Genomic DNA, 26,943 nt, shown 5'->3' with positions numbered 1-26,943 from the left:
TGATGCTGTCTCAGAATAACTGGGCCCATTTTGATTGGTTGTTCGTGGTTCTTCTATATTTTCAGAGACACTGCTGTTTAAATATTTAACCATGTATCCCTCTCCTAATTTCCTGAAAGTTTAGCTCTTACAAACAAATTGCTTAAATTTTGGTTTAGTGATAGGGAATCATTATAAGCTACTCTGTTTTTATGTTTATTTCTTTTTTCTTTTCTTTTTTTTTTTTTGGATATAAGGTCTTGCCACATAGCCCAGGATACCCTGAAACTTCCTGCTTCAGCCTCTTGAGTACTGAGATTATAAAGGTGAATGACCATGCCCACCTAGAGTAACTCCATTTGAATTGATGCATTGAGGCCCATTGTAAGACCTCAGTCTAAATCAATGGCTTAACATAAATTCTACTAACAGCACAATGCCTGGCATGTGCTAGGTGAGTAGGATATTTTTGTTACAGGAAAGAAACCCATAAACTGATTGACTGTATATTGATACTCTTAATTAAATTAATTTTCAAGTGTATCATTTTCTATTATACCTTAATGAAAAAATAAATCAGAGATGGAAGAGAATTAGTTACTTGCTTGATAACTGCTGCATAAATAAAATATTAGCCATGCCCATTCTCACCATAAAGTGGAAATCCAATGTAAATGAGAAGACAACAAAAAAGCACATTGAAAACTTCAAAACTAAAGAATGAAGGAGAAAAAGGGTAATTGTGAAAATAAGAGGCAAGATTTCATTTGCAAAACACAGACTTCAGACTCATACTCACAGACTAAGAAACTTACATAGAGTCCAAAGTTGCTATAAATACTTTAGTATGTGAAATCATTTAACTTCCATCCCAAAGTCTTATTAAGTGTGAAAGACCTGTCAAAAAGGATCTTATTATGTAAGAAATACCTGTCTTCATTGCTGTATTTATCCAACATGAATTAATTTGCTGACTCTAATTTTCCTTACAACTGTGTCAGCCTTCTTGCAGAAATAAAGGAAATCACAGTATATTTCATGAGTTGTAAAGTTTCAACCCTGATCACCTGCCTACAGTACTCTGGAGTAAGTCAGGATGTAACACAGAACTGATTAGATAAACAGTGTTACATGACAGAGTTGTGAGGAAAGCAGTGATTGGCTCCAAATAGGAAGATAATGTGAAATATCATGAGGAAGAGTATTTTTTCCTACAAGTACAGTAAAAATAGGACTGCAGAAACAGATTATACAAGGAAGGAATATTAAAAGTTCAGGGGAATGGGGTGCATTTGGTGAAATGAATATATTAACATGAGGTTGATGCAGAAGAAAATAGGAACATAGCCCCAAAAGTAAGGTATAGATAAATTAAAAAATTACAGTATCTAAAGTTCTGATTTTTTTGTTGTTGTTGTTATTTTGTACTATTAGGATAGCAGAGTCTTACTATGCTGAGCGGCTGGTTTCAATTTTCTAAGCTCAAGCATCCCTTCTGTCTCAGCTTTCTGAGTAACTTACACTACAGGTATACGTACTACATTCATCTAGTTGTGTCTTTTACCTTGCGCTTTGTTTTGTTTTGTTTTGTTTGTTTGTCTTTTGGGTATCAGGGATCGAACTCAGGACCTTGTGCTTGAGAGACAGACGGTGGAACCACTGAGCTAAATTTCTGGCCCTTACCTTGTTCTCTAAGCAAAGCATAGTACCAGTTTTGAAGTATGTCACTAAGTAACAGGGTTCTGATTAGAGTAAAACTAAGATTTGATCCTAGTTACTTTTATTTCTTTAATAGTTTTCTTTTTAAAGCTTTCTCTATTTCCAGTGATTTGCAGCTCAGCTAATGTATTATTTTTGGAGTCACTAAATTTTTAATATTCCATAATTTACCAAATTATAAGGTATTAGAAAAAAAGACTTTGTTCCATTTTTGTTTATTTTCCTTGTGGTTCTGAGCCAAGGTCTCATTATGTTGTAAATGATCGAAAAAATTTCCTAATACTTTTTTCACCAGTATGCATCATGGTAAAAATCTGACATGGCTATTGCTACTTTCTTTTTTTTTTTCTATTCAGTAATCAAAATGCTTTTCACCTTCTAAAGGAAATATTTTATCTATAATTATTTAAAACAAATTAAAAGGATGAACATTTAAACCATATGAAAACAAAAATTCTTACAATGATAAAATTTGGTGAAATGTCATGCAATTTTCATCTGTAATTTATTGATCAGAGATTTTGATCAAATTTTACTCAATTGCTCTACTATACAATTATAATTACTATGTGCCATGATGACTCTGACACTGTGTGAGATTCTGTAGTATAATGTTTAAAAATATTTAATTTTACTCATTGCAACTTTAAAAAAAATTTTATTACAATTTGCTGTTTATCAGTATGACTTGTTGAAAATTTATATTATATTATTGTGTTTAAATTCTGTGCAATTATGGGCTGGGGATGTAGCTCAGTGGCACTGTGCCCACCTGACAAACACAAGGTCCTGAGTTCAATCCCTGGTATCCCCCCAAAAAAGTTCTGCATGATTAAAAAGCCATTATAACTATCCCCGTGAACAAAATGGCTTTATATTATACTGAACAAGTAATCAAATAATTTAATATTGTGCTTGGATAATTTTATATTCTACTGTAAATGTCACAAAACAGCTTTGCTATTAACATTAAAGTAATAGTTTTCTAGTTTAAAAATTGAGATCATATCATATTCTTACCAGGATTGTTTTCCTCTACAGCTTCCTTGAAAAATATAGTTAGAATTGGAAGTAATTTACAATAGCTTTTATTTGAGGGAGATATCCCATAATCAATGAGCATCTTTCTATTTGAATACTAAGTATCAGTGAGTTCATTATGTACAAAGAAAACCTCTATTACTGCACAAAATTGGGGAAAAACACTCACATTTTAGTAAGTAAGATGCTATGTTGTGGATCTGACCACCCTTTACTAACAGAATGGCAATGGAAAAATGTTTTCACCTTTTAGAGATTTAGTCTCCTTATTTGCAAAACACAAACAATATATGTGATGTATCATATGCAATAAAATGTCAGAAATTCAGTGCCTTGGACTATTCATCAGTGGTTGTGACCATTAATCCTGATGTGTCAGTTTCATTAGATTAAGGAAGGCCTAGGGGATTAGGAACGTATCTTCCTGGGTGGTCCGCGGAGGTGGGGGTGGGAATGACTTTGGCTATCACATGTGATTCCTTGCCTATTCCTGTCTCACACGCACAGGGAACTCCTAGTCTTTTTCTCTGTGGCCATAAACTGAGAAGCTTTGCTCCTGTACATTCTTCCTCTTGAGTGTTGGAGCCACTGACTGCAGACTGAAAGCATGAGGCAATTAAAACTTCCCTCCTTTAAGTTGTGAGTGTTTGGTGTACTGTGTCTAGCAATGGGAAAATTAACACAATGATAGAGGTTTAAATATTAGGAAGCTCAATCATTCAACCCCCATTTTCTGAGAAAGTGAGAAATGGGTCTGAAGTACTCTGTCATTCCACTCCAAGGAGTGTGAATAATGATTTCAGTCAGGCACAGGGCAGGGTAAGAGGAGCATATTTTCTTTCTAAAGCATGGAGGAAAGTACATGTAACATGTGGTAATACTGACCTGTGTAGTTGTGTTCACTGTGTAGAGATGAGTGTAAGAAGTCTCCAATTACGGCTGGAAAATAAGCTAGGATGAATTTTAAAGTTTATTACCTAAAATTCTAAGAATTTGAATTTCCCTACCTGCTGATAAGAAGTAGGTAATTTTTTAAGAAGAGGTACAAATGGTATGTGCTTCATGATATTTATAAAACTATCCCTGGAGGTAATATAGAAAATGTATTAAAATTTGGAGAAGTTAGGGACAAAACAATGACTGGGTTGGTCTTTCAGTCTTCTAGTAGAGAAAGGATGATAATCTCATTAAGGGGAGCAGACGGTGGCTAAGGAATTTGGAAAGTGTAATATGGCATATATGAGAATGAATGGTACGTATTGGTCCTTCGTAGGTGCGTGTGAGTAGAAAAGGAATAAAAATGAAAGTAGAGCCAAGTTTTTTTCTTGAATCATTGATTATACTAGAGATGTTATATTACAATTTTTTAAGATACACAAATTAACAAGAATGGGAGGGATGAAGTAAGCAGTAAGATGTGAATAGAGTTTAATTATGTTTGCATTAAGATTCCAGAACTTTTGTAATATCTAGTTGTTATGTAAAACAAAAAGATTCACACCATGAATTTGTAGCTCAGAGGAGAGTGTGCGACATCCAGATATGAGTTACAGGTTTGGAAATCTTCAGTTTACTATTGATGAAAATATAGCAACAGATGAGATTCTCTGTGGACTAGAAAGTAAACAAAGGATACTTTTAGAGCCTGGACTACAATTTCACAAAGTAATATTTTTTAATTCCCTTTGAAAATTACATTTTTATTTTTCTGTGTACAGGTATTTTAATTAAATCCACACAGTAATATTTTGAGGCTTAGATCCATATTATTAAAAAGTTAAAGAAGAAAGAGAGCCCTAGAAAAGTCATTAGTAGAAAACTGCAAGCAAGAGAGCCTTATTTTGTGCCTTATACAGTACTATCTAATGCTTCAAACTGTTAATGTAAGAATAGTAGTGAAGGTATTTGTTCTATGCAGGAAGTAAGAGCTCATTAGTGAACTGGGAGCAATCTTGGTTGAAAAGATTGAATGGAAATTGTGTAGTAAGAGATGACAGAATAATTAGGATTTGAGGAGCTATAGACGTTTCATTTCAAAATTTGGTAGTGACAGAAAAAAAGGGTGATAGGTTCACATACTGTCCTTGTTGAGGATATGAACTACAGTGGTGATAGAATCAATATGAAATCATTTTATAATATTTTAATCCTTGTATGTATGTGAAGAAATCTGTGTTCTTCTAATTATACATATTTTAAAAGAGTTTATTAAGCATTCTATAGTTAGAGATCAAGAAACACCAATACAAAATTTTTTCACTGAATATTTAATGCTCTTTTATCTTTTGAAAAAACCATGTACATATATTGCTTATTACTGTGTTGTTTAAACTGTATTTTATCACAAATCTATAATGGATCTTCACTTTTGTTAGATGTATTGCTTGGTTCTGCTTTCAGCTAAAACTTTCTCTTTTTATATCCTACTGTAAACTTTGCCTTGCTGAGGTCCAAACAATAATTCTTGTCTGTTATATTTTGTGAGTATAAATAATTTGCTTTGTTTATTTTGTTACTTGATAATATTTATAGAACATGTCATGAAGATCCTACCTTGAAGACCTCTCTTTTGTAGACTATATAAATTTTGTCTTATATGTGTGAACTCGTATGTCTTGTTCTCTAATTCTGGTATATATTTTGTTGACCTGCTAATTTTCCCAATTCACTTCTACAGCTTTTCAGTATTGAGCAGAGTGATTAGAGTGAAGACACAATGGTTTTAAATGATTCTTAGTAAATAGCTGAACTATAACTTTGTAAATATTCTAACCACAACATTTATGAAAATACAAAATGCAAAAAAGTAATCAGCAGAGACAAAAATCAAGGAAAATTAAGACTCACTAGAGAAAAATTTATAATAAATGCTCAATGTTTTTTGGTTGTTGTTCATGGTTTAATATAATCTACCAAACAAGCTGCCCTAAATGCCAACAGGGACATGTGAAACTCACCCACTCTTTGTATCCTCAATAAAATAGGGCATGGTTTATTCCACTTTCTGCGTGTTGAATTTTGAGATATTGAAGATACACCATCCCCATTTCTTTGTAAACTCACTTTTAGTTGCAACTCACATAATGGCAACATGTCAGATAGATGAGACCAATGTTGATAGTTGCCTATTGTGCCCTGGAATATTAGTCTCAATGAAACTACAGAAATGAGCATACTAGAGAGAAAGACATACAAAATATTGCAAATTAAAAATGTCTGTTCAGACACTTAAGAGTGAGGACAAATGAGCTTTGAAATACTGAGGTTCAGTGAGATACATTCATTTACAAATGAGCAACCTGAAAGGAAATTCTGACAAATAGTGTGGGTTAGAAGAAATATTATCATGTTGAAAAAGAAGGAAATCTGACCTCTTACAAATCATGACATTCTGTAATTTTTACTTCAAAATAATCTGTACACAGTGTAAATTGTATGTCAGAAAGTGGTTTCTGTAGAAAAGGAGAAAGCTATAAAAAAAAAGTGTCTCCATGGCAAAATAGAAGGATTGTGAATGAAAATTCAATGGTAGAGGATATAGCAATGCATGTTATTTTAGTATTAATTACCAGGACTGGCATAATCTCAAAATCCTCAGTACTACATGTAGTCACAGCAGACAGACAAAAGAAGGTGTGTTATGAGTAAATTCAAAGAAACTTCTGTGCAATAATATAGTTTAAACCAAAATGGCAAAATCAGACTTGACATTATTGAATGTGAAGGCAAAAGTACTGAAGAGAAATTTAGGAACTTTCCCAGAATGAATAGGATGAAATAATTTAATTCCAATAAAGAAATCAGTGATAGAGCCTGTCTTGCTTACTTTCTCTTGCTAGGCTAAAATACTTGATAACAAGTTAGAGGAAAGGTTATTTTAGCTCACAGTTTGTCGAAGTTTCAGTCCATGGTCAGCTGGCTCCAAGGGAAAGGTGTTATGGCAAAGTATGGCAGAGGAGAAACAATCCATAGCATGGCAATCACGGAACAGCACGTTTTTCCTCTTTCCTTTTTTATTCTATCCAGATTATAAATAAGCCTATTGGTTGGTGCCACCCACACCCAGCATGGGTCTTCCCTCTTCATGAAATCCAATAACACACTTAGAACTATGCTGAACTGACCAGTGGACTAATCCAGTATCACACACTTGTGATTTAACCACTTTTCAAAAGCTCCACCTGTGAGCAAGTGAGGCTTTCTTTCAGGAGGAACATCTAGATATAATCCATAACAGAGATATATGTTATATTGTTAACAAAATGACTAGCAATAATTATTCTCATCCTTATTTTTCTTAGAGAAGTGGAAGGTGAGAACTCTGAGCAGAGAGCTGGTATTAGAGCAGATCACCAGCAAAAAACACCAAATCCAAAAATGGTTGCTGCAGAAGCAGGTAGAAGATTTTTTCCCACTTAACTCATTTATGTGTATCTTGAAAAATAAACAATCATTAAGAAGAAAAGCATAAGTAATAACATCATGGAAACAAATCAAGACAGAGGCAGAAGGGAGTAGTATGAGAATGGAATCTAAAAATACTAAAAATATTGAAACAAAAAAAAGGTTAAAAAAGCCCCTCAAATCAAGCATTAAACTGTTTAAACCTGGAGAAATTTCTTGACTTGATGATAGCCATATTTAACAAGGTGTCTTCAAGTGTTTTGTCAGAGTTAATCTGTTGGCTGAAAGATCTGATTTCCAATAAAGAAAAGAAGGGTTTTTTTCTCTTAGCCCGAGTAACTATGTGTCTGTTAGAATTTGTGCCTGCAGATGACTTCTTATTTTGTTACTGAGCATAGATCATAAAGATGCCTAAGAAGAAATGTGTTGACCTAAATAAGGATGAAAGTTCAGCAAGGAACTTGAGAAACCAAATGAGAATCACTGGAGAGAGACATTCTGGTTCTCAGTCCAGATACTTCATGTGCCAGATCAGGAGCTCCTGTCATTTACTTGACACCCCGCCCCCATCTGAGAGATAAACACTAAAAACCATCACAGCCTGCCATTACCATTAGCACGTGGAGATTTTAAGTCTGCACTTATCATGTGGCATTCTGTTTACAGTTGCTTTTCTGGGAAAACAATCTACATCCTTAACTGAGGTACAAAAACACTTTGACTAACATTTAAACCTATGTCCACCTCTTTGTAATATTCCCCTCTAAATCTCAAATTTGCATGCATGCAGCTTTGACTTGGTGCTTCGGAGACAGAAGCATTTTGCTTCTTTTTCAGTTACTACCACTTCTTTTCCACTTCTTTCCAGGCACAGTACCAGTAGTTTATACAACAGGGTTCTTTTTTTTTTTTTGACACAGATAAAAAAAAATTCAGTATTCTAGTTGCCCTCCAAAAAAAATTCAGTATTCTAGTTGCCCTCCTATATAAATCTCTATTCTTCTTCTTATCATTGCTTAGAAAACCTAGATAACTACTTTAGGTAGTATCCATCTAACAGTAAGTCCAGAGCTACTAATAACATTATCTGCAATCATACTATAGAGCAAGCACCTCCTTTGCATGTTGCCTTAAATCACAGCTGAAATAATTCCTGGGGCTTAATTTCTGCTTACATATATATGAACACTGCTTATATTTTTTAATTATTTTTTTCCAAATGTGCATTTATGATGGATACAGAAATGCTTCTGTGAACTTCCTGGACAGCAGAAGCCATGAAATATTTAGTACCCATGCATTTCTTCTTGTCTTCTGATGCATTAGCACAACTTATAAACACCCCAAAATAGACCAGGAATGTAAAGTGTAGTGGATTTTGGTGGTTAATCTCAATCTCCAATGGGAAAAGACATTGGCAATGCTAGGATAATAAATGTGGTCTAAATGTTATACAACTTAAAAAGTAAGACAGAGTCTTTACTGAGATTGGTAGGTATTGATTAATGTTTTTTTTTAGTCTAAGTATACACATTAAGCCTCTTAAGGCATCAAAAATGTTGCTGGGGTATTATTGGGATTGCAGAAGAAAAAGCAGGGTACTGGAAGGAAAGAATTACTATCCCTAAGAATTACAGCCCCCCTCATGTCTCTTCAGGCTCTGAAACAAATGAACCTGGCTAAGTACTGACGAAGAAATATCATAGAGTTCCTGCTACACACTGACAAAATCCAACATAAAGCCCACCTGGGCATTTTATAGACAACATTGTAAATCTTGAGCTTTCAAACAAGAAAGAGATTAGTTGAAAGATACTCATCTGAGCTATCTTTAGACATGAACAAATTGAATAGAAATTATCTTAGAAATCACTGAAAATTCTACAACTAGGAAAAAAAAAGGCTTAGGGGCCACAAGAATTCCAACAGTTTGTCCCAGTGAAATTTCCTTTCTAACTAGGAACCCCTACAGGTGGTACTGCAAGGTCTACCTGAATCCCTTCGGTGACAGACAGCAAGCCTACTCTTTGGCATGAATCCAAGGTGATGGTTCAATTAAGGTCTAAGCACCAGAAAAGACTAATTCCAAGCTTGTCACTTGTTACAAGGAAAAAATACTGTTTTAGAACCTTATCATATACTTTAAACATTAAAAAAAATAGATATAACATTTACCATAGATACCAAAAATATAGATGGATTTTCTTTGCTCTAAAATGTAAAACACACATATATAAATCCTAGTTTTTTTAGAAGATAATGATACATTGAAGTAAAATTGGTTTATTTCTCCTTTCTTCCTATTGTATTTTTACTGTATGCAGCAACAGAGAACAAATATAATCCTTATTCTAAAAAAAAAATCAAATGACTGAAGGTCATTTTTTTCCTTTTAATCTTTTATCTTCTGGAGGCCAAGTGCCTTCACTTATGTCCAGGGTCGCTTTTGCAAGACACCCTCCTGGTGGAGGTGGTGGACTCTCTCTATGTGCAGCAACTCCAGATTGTGAGCAATGCTTACACAGTGGTGGGCTGGAAGTAAGCACTCTGGAGATGACTCTTCTCATAGCCAGGACACTGTGCTTTTATTTTTTTGCCTTAAGCATTCTCAGCTACATGTACATTTAAAAATTTCAATAGTCATCCAAATCTTCTTTTAACTGTTTATTTTGTACTTGAAGAGCCTCATTCACTACAGTAACACTAGCACTGGGCTTAGAATTTGGTGCTCAGAGAGATTATGTTTTAAATTGAATTATATAACATGGCACTTGAAATTTCAGCAGAAAGAAAACTAGCTTATGTCACAGAAGCCTCATAGAGTCATTATTTAAATATTCTTGTCATAGAAGGTAAGAAATTAGAATCAGAGAAGAAAAACTAGAGGATGGGATGAAGGTGAACAAAGATCAGCCGCCTCCACTGCAGTTTACTTCTGTTTAGCATCCATGGAAACTGCTGGGGAGAGCATTTGTATTTTACTAGACGCGGGAAAGCAGAATAGTTTTCCTAAGAAAGTGCATGCACCTCCATCAGAATTTGCTAATTTGTTTTATGAATATTCCCTTCAAAAATCCCCTTTGCAGTGGGCCCCTCAATAGCATCCAGTGTTTTACTACCTTTAACTGTTTCAAAATCATTAACCTTTTGATCAGAAGGCTACAGGGAATGGGGAGAAACTGGAAGCAAAACTGAAGGCTACAAGATTGAGAGCCACCAAGATTTGAGTCAGTGAGAAAATAATAGAGCACCTGGCAATGAAGGTGTAATTGGACAAGCATCCCTTGGGGCTACTGCAGGAACTGTTGATTGTAGGCAGTGTGATGGGGGTGCTCATCTTCTACCCCTCACAGCACTGCAGACTACTCCTTAGAGATAGTGATCACAGTCTATATCCAGTTTTTAGCTGACTTCCTTTCTCCTAGTCCATCCTTTGCACAAGTGACTGCTCTTTTGTGCTACCCACTATTTGTATGAGACAGACATAGGGATATAGATAGATATAGATATAAATATAGATATAGATAGATAGTGACTTCATTCTCACATATTCTTTCTTCATTATTTGATTCTTCTATCAGCATTCGTGCATCCTTAAGTTCATATATTCCAAAGTAGGAGCATTCTTATCCTCTTCTTTTATAGGTATTTGAAGAAAATGACTCTCTGAAGCAAAATTTTTGGCATTTTTTTAATGTGATCAGGAGAATGTTTTCAAAGAGTTGACCACTTTCCCACCACACCCTGAACTTTTGGAGAAGTCTGTAGAGTATGGTGTGGGGTTATCCAGGAGGCACCCAAGAAAGAACGCAGGGTGCCCTCCTTATATTGGCTATGGGCAGGAAGGTGCTTAGGGTTTCTGTCTCAGTGAAGTATCTGACAACCAGTGCAACTGAAGGAACATATGGATTTCTGAGGCAAAAGGTCAGATTGGGTCCTGGAGACTGTGATTTTGAAATTAATAAGTCCCTCAGGGAGCTCCACTGGAGAGTGTTTTTGGAGATAGAAAGTGTTCTTCAAATCGAAAAATCAGGCTTCTGAGAGCTTAGTTGCAGTCCCTACTTCAAGATGTCACTGTAACAGAAAACAGACTGTCATTTCCAGCTAATGAAGTAGCACTTTGGGGGAAGATTCCATCATTAAAACATGTCCCTGTTTTTAGTTTAATGTAACTGATTTTCTCAAAATTAAAAAAAATCTTCATGTTTTGGTCTATGGCCTGCTACTGGAAAGGAAAGGGAAGAGAAGAGAAAGAAAATGAAAGATAATAAAACAAATGAAAAGAAAAGAAGAGGAGCGAATTAATTATCCCTATATGTAAATAAACTGGCTTTATTAGAGTTCTCCATCATTTTTTCCTCTAAGTAAAAATAATATTCCTAAAGGATAATCAAAACTATACTTGTGCACAGTTTACAGACTCTAATAAACCAAGAAAGGGTAAAACATAAAGCAAAACTTAAAGAAAAACAAAAACTTACATTTCAAAGAACTTTGGAAACAATAATACCAGACATGGCCTGTTTTTCTATAAAGCTATGCGTGCAGTCAACTGAGAAACAAACTGCAAAAGAGCACCTTACACTTCATGGTAGTATATGCCACAGGTGAGTGATCTGTTTTTAATTTGAAAGCTTCACTCGCACTTCAAAGTAATGAGATGATGTAATATGTATTTAATTTGAATGGAAATTGGAAATTTTGAATGGAAAATAGGAATATTTTACTATGATATAAAGTGTGGCAAATTTTGATTACCAATTTCTAAATGGAAAATGATTCAAGGTCTTTTTTCTGATTTTTGAAATCATCTTTTAAAAATATACTTCAGACACATTGAATGTACAGAAAATATTTTCTCCCTGATATTACTGTGGTTATCAATTTGTGTACTGTGTTTGCTTATTCATGAAGATAACTCATTTATGAATTTGTGTACTTGCTCAGAATGATGGAGGAATTGTGTATAATCTTGTATAAGCTGGTTTTACATAAACAGAATATATATCATCATTTTATGAGGAATTTAAAGATTCTAAAAGGAGAATCTTAATGCAAAGGTCCACTTCACAGGGTACCATTGCAGTGATTTAAAACTCATGCCATTTAGCTCAGAGAGATTATTAGAGATAACTAACTTGTACTTCCTCATGTCATACAATAAAAAAGAAATCCGGAGATATAGTTGATTTGGTCATTAACATTATCAATATCAATAGTAATCTTATTAGTAACTGTATGAAATCTTCAATCTAGGCATCTTAATTACCAGCATAATGATTACTGGGCTGTCTTGTCACTCCTCTGATTCTAAAGTTCTACTTCTAAAACCTGAATTTTTCTTTAAAAAAGTAGATTCAGACATCAGGTTCAATATTATTTCTTTGGCTGCTTTTCTAATTTTGTACTTGCCATTGGGATCCACCAGGACCCAGAGGTGGGTTGGAAATTGAATAAAGCCCTGTCCGCAAAAATGTTAAGTAGTCATCTGGAATGGACATGTTCACTGAAATGACCTTGGCTGTGTGCCTTTCTGCAGGGAGGCTGGCTACCTCCTGGGAAAGTAGTGCACAGAAATAACTGTTAATACAAGAATGACTGGGCCAGGGGTTTAGTTCACTGGTTCCACTGCCTGCCTCACAAGTGCAAGGAGCTGAGTTTGATCCCAGTACCAAAAAAAAAAGAACACACACATATGAATGAATGACTGGTCACCCCCAGACCCTCTCCTAGCACTGGAATGTTGCTTTCCAGCAATGCAGGTCTGTTGACACCAAGGCACTTTTGTCATAATGCAGTACTAAAGGAACTGAGAAATTGGGTGTGGCCCAGCATTTTCTCCCTCACTTGCCAAAGGCTGCTTTTCAAGCAAGATCTTTCCCCAGAGGATACCCTTTATCTTTAGTGTTATCCCTTGCCTCATTGTGTGGTAATATATTGTTTGGCTATGCTCACGGCTGCTGTTCTTTTCATTTTGATACTGGGGATTGAACTTGGGTTCTTGCACTTGTGAGGCAGAACAGAACCACGGAGCTAAATCCCCAACCCTGCTGTTCTTTTATAATATACTTACTTAATCTTTTAAAAATCACTGTGGGGCTCTTCTCTGTGTGGATCCAAATCTCAAATATCTGTGGTCACACGGCCCAACTGGAAAAGGGGTGTGTATGTGTGGAACAACACTGAAACACATTTAATTGTCCAAGCCAAACACACTTTTGTAAAACAACAGTAGTTTATAAAAAAATTAAACCAAGTATTGAAATCAAACAATAAAGCCATGTCCTGTATATCACTCTGTCAGCGTAAAGTGCCATCTTAGTTAAAGGTTAAACTCGCCCTCTTGAGAGAACAAGAAAGGCCCAAGGTCACTAAAAAGGCAGCTTTTTATTCAGGAAAATGGTCAGGAACAAACACCAAGTATGAACATTCCAGGTAGAGAGATAGATGGTTCCCACAAAGATTAACCATAGCCCTACACTTTTGTCATACAAATGGCATTCCTATAGAGATTAACCACAGCTCTGTAATTTGTCACAAAAATAGTGACAAATCATTGTCATCCTGTCTCATTGTCTCATCCTGTGCAAACTATTTGTGCTGTTCTTTCTTCCAACCGCCATTTCACTTCTGTAATTTTCTTGCTTCCGCCCCATCTAGAAACATATAAAACCCTCTTGTACTCTGGGCTTAGTGTGCTCTCCAAGTCGTTGCTTGAAGGGGCTGTCTGGCCACACTAATAAAGGTCTATTTAATACCATTCTCGGGTTCAGTTCCTCTGGGGCGTTGTCTCCCTGTAGCTGATCAGTAGTTCTTCCGAACATTTGGTTAATATCCCTGGTGGTCTTGCAACTCCTCTGTTGTTCCTGACTTCTTAGTCCTAAGGGAAAAAATACTGATATGAATGTCAATGGCACAGTGTAGAATCTGGTGACATTCATGTGCCAATTATAGTGGAAGTAAGTTGTTTCCAGGCCTAAAAGTACTCCAGAATGAGACAGCATGATGGTTCCTCGAGGTTTCCTACCAGGTAGATGTCTCCCACTTTTTATTAAACACACTATATGTGTGACTCAATATTTAATATGAAAATATGGCTGAGTGCTATGAATGAGATAAACCAGTTAATTTTTGATGGATCAAATATATAACTGATTAAATACAGAAAATCTCTAGGCTAACAAAGGCAGCAGATATATGCATAGCACACATTCTGAAAACAATAAGTATGACTAAAGAGCCAAACTAAGAAAAAGAGAAAGAGGGAAGAATGAAAGAAAGAGAAAGAGAAAGAAAGAAGAAGAGAGGGAGGAAATGCAAGGAAGAAAGGAAGAAGGGAGGGAAGGAATGAAGCAAGAAGGGAGGGAGGGAGCTAGGCAGGGAGGAAGGAAATAGTAGGAATTCACATAAATTCCTTATAACCTTTGTGTTTCCCTGCTAACTATTCACATCTCTGCTTTTCTCATTTCATCAGGAAAGAACTTAGGCCAAATGGAGAAGTGAATGAAGACTGAGTGTGATTAAAAGAGAAATTTGGCTGTAAGTACAGCAAGCAAATAAGTAACTCAAAGTTAAGTACATCTTAACCTTTGTACTTTGAGAAAGCAATGATACCTTCATGTATGAAAATGTACTTGATCAGGGGCATGCACACTTAGAGAACCTATAGGAAAATAAGACTGGGCAGAAAACTTGGAAAAAAGTGGTGATAGGATGCATATCTGGGTTTCAAACAGACAGTGCATCTTCTCTATTACTTACTTCTCAATTAATGGGTCATTAGATAAGGGTTGACATCGTCATAGTCATGGAGGAATTAGAGCCCAAAGATGTTTGGTAACACATGGAAGGCCGTGATGACTGGGGTAGGTGTTTAGTCCTTTAATTACGTCTCAGGGTTTCTCATTCCTTTCTGCATACTATGAAATGAAAAAAACTGCATATTCTGAGGTTGTGCCCATAATAGAGAAAGCATCAGATTATACAGTTGTGTTCTTTCAGGGACTTTCTCCAGCACTTTGAGGAAAACCAAAAGATTCCTTTGCTTAGCACTTTGGATTAATAAAAACATGAGTCTACCCCATGAGCCCAACACTGATACAGGCAGGTCAAGAAGTACTCCCACTTTTGGAACCAATCAAAAATTTGTTTTTCAGTACTTCCTTGTCCTGTTCTTTTGGCACAGATAGTCTGTTTTTTACACTGTCACTTTGCTCCTAATTAAAAGGCATATAATTCAAGTCATGCATTATGTCATTGTACTAAGAACACTGCTGAAGATAACCTAAATTTCATTAGCAATTTAAAGTTTGGAAGTTAGAGTAATTGCTTTCAACTTTAAGTTGGTCAAAAATTGTGAGTGTTGAAGCTGTGGGAATTCTGTTCTATAGACTCTGGGATCTTCTTATATTTGGACTCTGTGATTTGTACATTTCCCATCTCCCTCATCATGCTGATACTGCACTGACCCATCCTTCTTCTGATTCACCTTCCTAACCCTCCAGAAGTCATAGCTTCTCAAGGTCCTCATTGGAAACAAAGGAAAAGACTACTTGAGATACATAATCCCAATATTTGGTTAAAACTTAATCACATTATCTGAAACCACATCACAAAAGTCATTGTGGAATTAGACTCAATTTTCCCCATAAATATGAACCTAGTCATAAGAACAGAGTAACCAGAACAGGAAGCAAGCAGGAGTCAATGGAGATAATTCACAAGGTCTTCGGTTTAGAATGCCTTCCCATTTTCATCCTAAAAGCTCTGTTGGCCTTTACTTCCTGTCAGTGTCCTTGGTCTGTGTACCACACAGCCACCTCATTTGTTATCTGTGACTCTAATTTTACAGAATACTCATCTATTTATCTACAACATCTGCTATTTGTGAGCTAAAATACCTATTTAAACTGAATACTCCTCAGGTTCTCCACTTATTCTTCTTTTCCCCTTAACTTCCCTGATTAAACTGTGGGCCGCACTACCTCCTAACCCAGAGCAAGTTCTCCTTTATATGTCTTGTGCTACTTGCAGGCTTAATAGTTCTTTTTAATTTATAATTGTTAAGGATTCATTTGATGGACTTGCTTGTTATGTAGATGAGAAATCCATTTTCTGAAAAATACAGTTTTTTTTATTACTATTCTAGCTTCATTTATCTCACTGTGCATTTGGACAGTTAGAAATTTTTCACAGTTTTTTGATTTGGAGAAAAGGGACAGGCCTTTTTTCCTGAAGTTACCATTTAGTCTGTACATGACTTGAAGCAAGTCAGTTAGTTAAGCCTAAAATCCTTTTGGAAGGTTAAAGAATAACACAGAAAGTCCGGGAGATTCATGGAATTTTCCATGGCTATTGATAAAAAAGTACTGCAGCCCCTGTATTATTGCACACATCTACGACAATTTTCTGTTATAGTGTAATTAATAATTTATTTAAAGACCTAGAAGACAGTCATGCACCTTGTGAAGAGCAAGTATAAGGTCCAAAGGACAAGTTGAAATAAAACAGCTAATGTTAATGCATAACAAAATTTAAACGTTGCTTTACATATCCATCAGAAAGTCTGTGTCAGCAGATAAGAATGAAAATAAATCTGGAGATGGCAGTTGAATACAACTTGTAAAATATGTCTGCTATGAAATATGTCTGCATTAGTTCTGATAATAAACACTACTTCCTACATTATAATTTTTGTGTCCTATATTCATCTACTCACAACTAGAATGTAGGGTTAACTTCTTTTTTTTTTCATAGAGTTTATCAGTACTTTTTAAGTATACAGTACAGTTGCATTTATCATTCAGATCTTATACCTTTACATGACATATCTTGGTTCTCACTTTTCCCCATACCCCTCGCCTCCCTTAACCCCCTCCACTGCTCCCTATTTACAAAGACTTTGTTTCCATTTTTTAAATTTTATCATATTTTTTCTCTTCCCTTATTTCCTTTCCCCTACCCTTCCAACATAGGAAAATGGATGCATATTGAGGCCATACTCTTAAGTGAAATAAATAAGACACACGTGTGTAAATATACCAAATAGTTTCTCTGGTATTAAAAAACTAAAAGTGTAAATAAGTTCCAATTTGTATAAATGACAATGTGAAATAGGAAGAAAAGGGCTAAAGGTGTAGGGGAGTGGGTTAACTTCTGGATAAAGTATGTAAAAGGATATAGATATATTAAGGAAAATTCATAGTGCAATGATGACCATAGGGTAATGGGAGTCTAGAAACCAGGGCTTATGATGAAAAGTTACAGCAGGTAGAAATGTCAGTTAAATAGGAGGGCAGCAGAATGAATTACAGATAAAGAGGGATTTTTCTAATATTTGATGCACTTATATGTGGACAGAATGTTCTTCATTTTGGAAAGGTCCTGCTAGTCAGTATATACTAAAAGAAGATTTAGCCAAAGAGTGGGTGCATGATAAGTTCACCTGGACACCATGTATTGCGGTGATTCTAGGCTTAAAACTGTACTGTAGGTGTGCTATTAAAGCAGGTATTGAAAAAGCACCTTAAGGATGTTGAGCATTCTTAGTGGGGATTCTAAGAGTACGGAGAAAATAGCCACGGAGATGCCTGTTCCCCATAGAGCAATGTGGATGTAACAGTAAGAAAATCAGAAAGCAAACTTTGAACTTTGCTTCCAAAATAAACCAACATTATCACTAAAAAGCTGGAGATTTTGAGGCATTCTATCTTTTAGTATGCAATGAGTGCTTGTAGGGTTCCACATACATCATAGAACAAACTATGAGAGAAGGAATAGTATTCTTTTCCATGGTATGTTTCGCCTCACTGTGCAGTAACTGTGCCACAATCATCACTTGCAGACCACCTAGACTACCAAAGTAATTGTTGATGGAGATTTTAAAATGGAATTTTGTAGGATTAGTGCTATGTTTCTTTTCTTATTCACATGCTGTGCTAAGCACATGACATCAAGGCCAAGGAGATAAAGTGAACTTTATTCCTTGAAATCACGAGCAACATTCATTCTCATAGAGTTCCTGAGACTGAGGGGAGAAACATACCATTTCCCACATCTGTTTTTATTTCAGAAATGCTCGTGTAATTTAACTGCCACCTGACTTTTATTTTCTTTCTTGAAGAGGTGCCAGATGTGATAAGGATCCGATAAGTCAAAAGCCACCTTCAGCCTCATTGTCCATTTCTGTTAACAAAGCCTCATAAAAGCAGACAGATAGCACAGGCCAGCTTCTTTCTATGATCAGCCAAAGATAAATACTCTGAGCCTTATCAACTGAAAAGGAAATTCTTCATTTTTATCAGAGAATAGACTTTACTTAGTTTGAAATAAAAATCAATGGACCCTTTTGGCATTGTTAAAAGATGCAAAGCAAATCCCTCTCTTTTTATTCAACTAGAGAAAACCACCCAAGTTCCCCAATAAATTGCTCTTCTACAAAGCCTGAGTTAAACAGTGAATTATAATTCAGTTAACAAAGTGAATGAAGGTAGAAGTGTAGATATTGTACAATGAATCAGGAAATTCAATGAGATCATAAAACTAAATTTCCTCATTATAATTATTTCAAATGAGTATTGCTTCCCAAGTTTATACTCAAAGTTTTCCCTAATATAATGCACATTACTAGTTCACATTGTAAACTTTCCAAACCCTAGTGTATCACATCCTTCATATACATCTTACATTCTACTTACACTACCCTCAGGTCACAGTGACCCCTAAGCTTTTATTTATCATACATTCATACCAGCCAATTCAGATCCATGTACCACACTATATTGGCATTTGACAATTGCCTTGAGCTCACATCTTCTTGAATGCACACATCGGTCTAGTGTACTCTCTTGTACATAGAGATGTGTACACCCTGGAATGAACACACTTGGGAAAAGTGTATACCAAGGTAATGAAAGACTCAGAATTAGAAATTGGGTCACCCCACTCATGAATGCAGATTCTTTCCCACCCATTTACCTGCATTGTACTTTAAAACTCAAGTAATGGGAATTTTGTGGAAGCACTCCAGAGCTATTTATCTTGTATAAGTCCTTATTGTTTCTATTTTAAAATGTGCAAAAGAATTTATAGCCTCCTGGAAAAGGACTAATAGAGTTCTAGGTGTTACTATTATTAGAAGGATATTTTGTTTAAATAGGATTTTTGTTTCCCAAACACAACAAGGTGTATAATATATGAACAGCTACCTACTGTGCTTATGTAAAGTGTGCTAATGAGGTAATAATGCCATAGTCCAAGTAGTCGGGGCTCCTCTGACTTCAGAGCCTTTATGCTGGACACAAAGTATCTAGCATCAGTGTCATGCTTACCATTCTTCCTGTCAAAGCCAGCAAGTACATTCTGGCTTGCTAACCCTTAAATTTTGTAGTAAAAGTAGTGAAAGAGATATTTTTAGACATAAAGAGAAAAATAATGGAATTCTCTACTTGCCACTTAAATCTTTCATGCAGTAGTGTGCACTCTGATCAGGAAGCATGAATTAATGATATAGAGATATAAACTAATTATAAAAATGTTCCTTATAACTTTCTGTTTAATCGCTGCCTGAATTTACCAGTGAAATTTCTACTCAAACTTTTTATTCAATAATATAAGAGGAAAACATAGAAATGTAATGTAAGCATTTCAAGGAAATGACATTTGGAGACAACTCAGGTTAAAGTGTGTGAAACACTTGAAGTAAAAGTAGCATATCATTTTATACATTATTGGATTGGAGGTATGCATGCGTAGTGTACATGTATTCAATAAAATCAGAGTGTCTCAAACATAAATGGGACAATTATGAACTAAAACAATTAGAATTAGTTGAGGACCAGGGATTTAGCTCAGAGCATTTGCTGCCTGCCTCCCTGCTGCACAATCGCAAGGACCCGAGTTTGATCCCTGGTACCAAAAGAAAAAGAAAAAGAAATAGAATTAATTGAAAAATCTCTTTCAAGAATTTCATCTGTTATGACTAATTTCTACCCATTTATTATTTATAATTATTTTATTTAATATTGTTAGTAATGGAAAAATATTAATAGTTATAATAAACAGCTAAGATGTTTTGAGTTTTTTATATAACTGTCACTAATCTGAGTTTAAATCATATTTTGAGATTTAATTCTTCACAGCGATACTATATGTTGAGAAATTTTTGGGGGGCCCAATTCATTCATGAAGAATTTGAGACAGACAAAGGTTAGATTACTTTCCTATGTTATACAGGTAATAAAAGTCATACTGCTTAACCTCTGTGTGCCTATTTCAGTTATCCAATATGTTCCCCCTTTTGGGGATGAATCTGGAACAGCCAACAGAAGCTGCTCACTGAAACACCTAATTTAGGACAACCAGTAGATAATTTCCATGCATACTTTTCAATATGGCCCAAATAAAGATCTGTAGATAAATGTGGAAGAATATCATGGTTTCCAAACAAAAGAATCACAAAGAACCACAGAGTCATGGCTATGCTATGAAAATTTGTGAGAAGGAAAAGCAATAATTTACCTTTAAAATGTCAATTTGAAATTTACATTTAATTTACTGAAAAGTTTAAAGATTTTTTTTAACTTTTCTTGTTGTTTTACGTATTGGCAATATACCCCATTTCATAAAAAGATTCTTAGATTAGCATAGCATGTAGTCTCAAAAAAAAAAAAAAAAAGAAAGAAAGAAAGACAAAAAGCAAGTCCAAACTGAAGCAGGGATGGTAATCATCAAAGAAAATCTCAGCTCAGGACAAATTTTTCAATTGGACATGGATTTTAGTTCAAAGTATCCTGGGAAATAAGAAATTTGATGAAATATTGATGTCATTTTATAAGTAAATCGGTTTATCATGAGAAATACCCTTTAGTCTTACAATTTTTAATTAAGAGAAAGATCAGAGTAATGATTTAGAATAGCAGCATGGTAGCAATGTTTTAAACTAATTAAAGGAAATAGCATATCAAGGAGACTGCTTGGTAGTTAGGGATACAGAAGGAGGCCCATGTTAGTGATCCCTTTGATCGAGAAGGTTTTCAAAAACAGAAAAAACACATACGTTTAGGAGGCAATTAAGGAACATAATATAATGAAAAGAGAAGGATTTCTTTGTAAAACAATAAATGGGTTCATTTGGAGAAGTGATCAGTTTAAACCTGTATTTACCCATTTCCATTTAATAATACTGGTGAAAAAAGCTTCCAAAAATTTTACCTTAGATGGATATCTAAACTTGTTCATCTGTAACACAGAGATTAGGCTTCTAGTAGACATCAATAACTACATCCAGCCACTTATTCCAGATCCTAGTCAAAATTTCTATAGAAAGGATTGCAGGCTGTATCAAGGACTAAATGCATAGAATAGGGGTACACTTAATATGAAGTCATCATGAAACAAGTTATTTTTGTCAAACTTACCACTGGGAAGAGGATTTTTAATGGAGCTTTGAAAACACTTGTACAGTGTAAGTAATCAAACCATTTGTTAAATGAATAAATTGATTCTGAGTTGAATAGACAGAGGAGTTTCTATCTGAGAGTAATTTTTGTATATTCCTAATTTGCATTGAAACCATTAACCAATTTTGTAATTTAAACACACCCTCCTTGTGTGCCTATTATATAGAAGAACAGTTTTATGAGCTAAGGGCAAGGTTTGCTTAAGAAAGTTCACATTCTTGCCCTTGTGGATAAAAGCCTCAACTCTGTAGAGTTGAAAGTAGCTGATGAATGGACAAATTAAAGAAGATGAATAGTTGGATATGTTTTAACCTATTAAGTTTTAAGCAAAGAGGATGAAGTAATATTTATGAGAATCATTTAAAGTCAGAAGTAGAATACCTCAGGAAAAACAAATGAGAATTTTGTCTGAAGCCTTAGCTAGGAATACATGCTGTTTTGCACTATGAATCTGATGAGAGCAGAGACCACATATGTTTTGTTAAGTGTGCTTAGTATGTGTAGGTCACCTGTAAATATGCATTTCTCTGAGAGAGTAAATGATTGAAATACTTTGAAAACAATAAAACATGAGGAAAAGATGAAACATAAATATTCAAATATTTCATTGTATTTCTTAGTGAGTAACAGTATATTGATAAAAATGTATAGACATATTAGCTGAAAATATCAGGTAAACTTGATATATATCATATATATGATAGATATATATCATATATATAATATGGTAAGAAAAAAAGATCAAATTATCATCAACTCATCAAATACTATGTAGGAAAGGATTTTAAAATGAACTAGAATGTCAAAGTGAAAAAAAGCAACCATAAAACACATGGAAAAATGCAAGTGAATATATTAACATGCTTGTTCTTAATGGCTCACATTAACCCTAGGCCCCTGCGAAACATGCCTGACTTTCACAAATTACTTTTTACTATTTCAATTTTGCCTCTGGCTTACACATTTTAAAAAAGTGATTTATAAGAATTATGGTCACTACAGGGGAAAGGCATATTCTAAGATATCCAAATCACTAGATTCCTTTTTGTCTAAGCCAGCCAAGAAAGCTAAATCATTTGTAGTTGAGTTTAGAGAAACATACAAACATCAGATTTATCTTAAAGAGTGCCTAAATTTAGTTTGACATACTTAAGTTCATTTTGACATAAATGTATTGTTGTTTTACTGAGAAATATTTTCACTACTTTTTCTCCTGAAATTTCTTTGACCCCCCTTAAGAATGCAATAAGAAATCGATTCATAATTTCTCAAAAAATCTTCAGCTGCTACTCTGTGCAAAGTTTTGACTTGGTCACTAACGTTACTAAAATAAAACAGAAAAAAAATTATACCAAAAATGATCTTAAAATCTACCTGACAATACTTCACTTCTGTTGACATTATGCTTTTTATCCAGAAGCAGACTCATTTGTATGAAGGTATAGACAATGCCAGTATGCATATTTCCTGGAATTCTGTCACATGGTATTTAGTAATAATTTTAAATACAGGCAAAAGTAATCATGAAATATACCATTTCAACAATGAGCTTCTCTATTGAGTATACTTCATTTCCACCAGTTGACAAACTTTCCTTTTATCTAGTTTTTGGGTCCTCCATTTTCTAGTCTTTTCTGTATTTAGGGTTCATAAGTTCCTAAATCACTTTGGGGGATGAAATTGAACTTAGAATTCTCCTGCCTAAGCCTCATAGAGTATTTTCTTCTTTTATAAAAAAGAGTGCTGCTTTCAAAAATTTTTGTGTTGAAATTTTATTAATCATTTATATGTGTGATTATAGGTTTTGTCATTGCATTTATAATAAACAAGATTTTTTTTAGTAATTTGACAATGAAATTCTTCAGAGTGAAATAATGAGAATAGCTAAACAGGAAGCTGTGTATAAATGCTCATCAAAGTGTTTAAAGAGATTTAAATTTTAAAGATGAAAAGTTTGACAGTTATATTCACACTTCTAAGAAGAAGATCAGATGAAATACATATTTCAGACATGTAAAACTCCCGTGAAGTGGTTGTTAGTATAATTAAATATTATTTAATAGATATTAACTATAATAAGTGTAAAATTTTTCATGTTGTTGCTAATTAGCAGAACAAGTTCAAAATAATTCTTGTCTGATTAATCAAGAATTTGGTTCATGAATATGTTAATTATATGTTTTAAAAGTTTACTGTGAGAGTCTCTTTGGTTATGAGACTTACTGCTTCTCTTAGGTATACATTTGCAAGAAAGAATAGTGATATTTATTTTGGGGAATTGGTTTGTGCATATAGCATATCTTGATCATTTTATCTTTTTACTTTCCTCTCCCTTACCTCCTTTTCCCCTGATGTGCTCCTCCACATGCTAAAGTCAGCCTTGTTTCCTACCATCTCTCCTTTATTTTATTAAATTACTTATATTTTAGGTTTCTTATATAAGAAAGACATGTTATACTTAACTTCCCATATTTCACTTATTTTGCTTAGCATTGTGGTCTCAGGTTTCATCTATTTTCCTGCAAATTATATCAATTCACTCTTATTTATGGCTGAATAATATCATATTGTATACATAATTTATTTATCCATTCATCTGCTTATGGAAATCTGGGCTGTTTCCAAAGCTTAGCTAGTGTGAGCTGCACTGCTCCAAACACAGGTATGAAAGTATCACAATAGTATGAAATATTAATCATTTTGGAAAGATTATATACCGAGCGAAGGTGTAGCTAAGTCAAGAGGAATTTCTAGAGAAATGCACATACTTATTTCCACACTGGTTGCACTAGTTTATATTTTCATTGACAATGTACCTGGGTCCCTTTCTAATCACAACTCCACCAGCACGTGCTCAATAAATCTGTTTTTACTTAAATAAGCATATGAAATTTCTGTGCCCCTTTGGGTATAGTTTTCTAACTCATGTGCTTGGAGATCTTCTCTTTAATTTTATTTCTTTGAAGCAGAGCCCAAGACAGAGATATGGGTGCACAAATAAAACCTGCAAGGAGTGGAGAAACTTAGAATTCGGAAGATAAAGAGTAGATATGAACTTATTCTCAAGAAGAATCTCTTTGTCTAATTAGCTGTAGGGAGGTGAGTTTCCTTTGAGCAGTAAAACATTGCAGTTTTATTTACTCATCAGGCAGAGAAACAGGCTTTTGTTCCCATCCACTTCCATCAGCCCACCAGTCGTTTTCTATACACTGATGAGGGGAAACAGTATTTCAAAGGATCTTAAGCTGCTTCTCAGAAGGCTTTTTTCAGCCAAAGACAAGTCTCTGAAGAAGGGTGGAGCCCACATATAAAGCAGTGAAAATGCATTGGAGAACAATTGAATGATATCAAAATTAGAATCTATTAACTGTGTCATCTCTGTGAGAGAATATTTGTCACATGTGGTCTTGATATTTATCTCAAACCATAACAAAATTCTCAGGGACTCTCAGTCTCTATGTGATTTCTCAAGGGGTGTAGCCTGAATTCTGTTATTCTCAGAGGAAAATAGAATTCTGCAGGTACACTCATTCATATCATTGTTGATTATAACATATCTTCCATTCACAATTGGAGTTTATTGGCACTTCTCATGTTGAATAAAATTATTTAAAATTATTTACATAGAAAACTATGTCTAAGACATGCATTACACAAAAAGGCACATAAAAACAAATGTATGTAATGCTGTTTTCATAATTTGGCATATGCACAGATGACAAAAACATAGAGAGGGAGAGACAGATCTTCCAAGAAAAATGTTTAGTAAATAGTGACAGATACACAAATAGTGAATAATTTGTGTGATGATGTGTGCTGGAATTAGCATTCCTGTCATTGAGACGTAATCCACAATACTTATAACTTAAGGAGGGAAAGGATTAATTTGGCTAGCAGTGTCAGGGGCTTCCGTGATGCTCAGCTGCAAAGAGTGTGAGAAAACAAAGTTCCTTAGTTCATGGAGTCCAGGGAGCAAAGAAGGGGAACAGAGCCATAAATAGTCATGGGCCCAAGTAAAGAGTGGATCCCAATTTAATCCACTTAAAAAATTCAAGTTTAAGCATCACATCTCATTGCATGTAAACTTGACATGTAAACACATATACTTAAATCATAGTTGACCCTTAAATGAACACAAAGTCATATTTCTGCCTTACATGATGCAACTATCTTGCCTTCAAGTAAAATTGAAATAATTTCTTTACCAGTCTTAACATTTCTAATATATTCAGAAGTCTAAGTCCCAGTTTCTTCTGAGACTCAAGGCAAAGTCTTGGCTATAAGCTCTGTAAATACCAAAAACAAGTTACATGATTCCAAAATAAAATGGTGGAGGATAAACATTCATATTCCAATCCCAAGGCAGATGTCACAGGGTAAACATTCTGATTTCATAAAGGAGGAATATATAGATAGAAAGGGACTGGACCAAAACAAGACAGAAAGATCACAGGGTAAACAACAATTTCTGTAGTCCACATGCAGCATACAAGGAATGTGTTGGTGAGATAGTGAGTTTCAAAGGGTTTGAGGAGCCCACTTGTATGGGCTACCCAGCTGTAGGCCACATAGCCTCTCTTTTGGACTGGCTCCACCAATGACCTGCAGCTTTTCCCAGCATACATATCCCATTTCTGAGATAAACAATATTCTGAACTGTCCCCAGCACTGTTGGATTTTTTCCTACAGCTTTATTTCCCCTTCTTTATCTTTTGCTTCCTGTCATGAAATGATCTGCTCTGCTCAGGCAAATGTTCTCTCATGATGTGCTGCTTTGCCACAAGCTCAAAAGGCAGCAAACCAGCTATCATAGACTGGAAACTCCAAAACTGTGAGGAATATTGAAGCTTCTTTATATGTTCTGTCAGGTATTTTGCTATAGTGTCAGAAAGCTAGTGAATAAAATATTAGATGGTTATGTATGTGATTTGGATAGATATGCATGGGAATTACATGCCTATATGTGTGAACATATGTTCATTTATATTTTAACTCCAAAGAATTATTTGAATTATTACTGTCTTTCAGCCATCAGAGAAATCTTTCTTATCTTCACTCAACAGAGACCAATAATTCATTACTTCCAGGGTAAATATAAACTTCCAGTTGAGATCAGAATGAATATTATTCCAAGAAACAGTGGTTGAATTGGTAAATTACATTTCATCACAAATAGAGTAAGCTTGGAAAATTGTGGAGCCATAAATCACACATCACAAAGACATCCGAATCTTGAAAATGGACCCTGAATCAACAAGCAAAGGGGGGCCATCTGTCTTCTTGAATAACGGGTAGATTAATCCTGCTTGCTGGATCATAACAAATCATGTAATTCTTATCT

Source organism: Fukomys damarensis, unplaced genomic scaffold (genome assembly GCF_012274545.1).
Source record: "Fukomys damarensis isolate Sample0158 unplaced genomic scaffold, DMR_v1.0_HiC HiC_scaffold_30, whole genome shotgun sequence".
Classification (NCBI taxonomy): Eukaryota; Metazoa; Chordata; class Mammalia; order Rodentia; family Bathyergidae; genus Fukomys; species Fukomys damarensis.
The sequence above is the reverse complement of the archived record's forward strand: the minus strand, read 5'-3'. Positions refer to the sequence as shown.